This window comes from Penaeus monodon, chromosome 27 (genome assembly GCF_015228065.2).
Source record: "Penaeus monodon isolate SGIC_2016 chromosome 27, NSTDA_Pmon_1, whole genome shotgun sequence".
Lineage (NCBI taxonomy): Eukaryota > Metazoa > Arthropoda > Malacostraca > Decapoda > Penaeidae > Penaeus > Penaeus monodon.
In genome coordinates, this window is record NC_051412.1 from 21,340,719 (window position 1) to 21,341,110 (window position 392).

At 49.2% G+C, this 392-nt stretch overlaps 1 protein-coding gene across 1 annotated transcript in view; it reads left to right on the forward strand.

Annotated features, from left to right (window-relative positions):
• The window catches only part of LOC119590450, a gene marked incomplete at its 3' end in the record, with an annotated part of 65,850 nt that overhangs the window by 547 nt on the left and 64,911 nt on the right, over positions 1-392 (forward strand).

The window sequence follows — 392 nt, forward strand, 5'->3', positions numbered from 1 at the left end:
AAAAAGCGGTTGGGAAAGAAGGCATGCAGACTGTAGGCCTAATAATAAAAAAAAAATCTTATTCATCTGCTGGGAACTGAAAGGTTCTCGTTAGATCGGCGAACCAAAACCAAAATCGGATCAGCCATTTTCCCGCTCTCGCTCGCGTGCTAATTGGATAATAAGAGCAGTTCGCTGATTTCATCCGTATTTGCTGTCCCCGAAGTGAGTGTTGGGCGGAGCCAGGCCGGCGATATGTGTTCCCGCTCCGCCGATACGACTCCGTGCTTTCCAAAAGAGAAAACTTGGAGCGGAGTTTGGCCAAGCGCGCGCGGGCTGGTCGTAACAAGGGCCATTTACGATCCGATTCCACGAACTAATTACTCTTGAACTTCGACCACTTAGCGAATTCC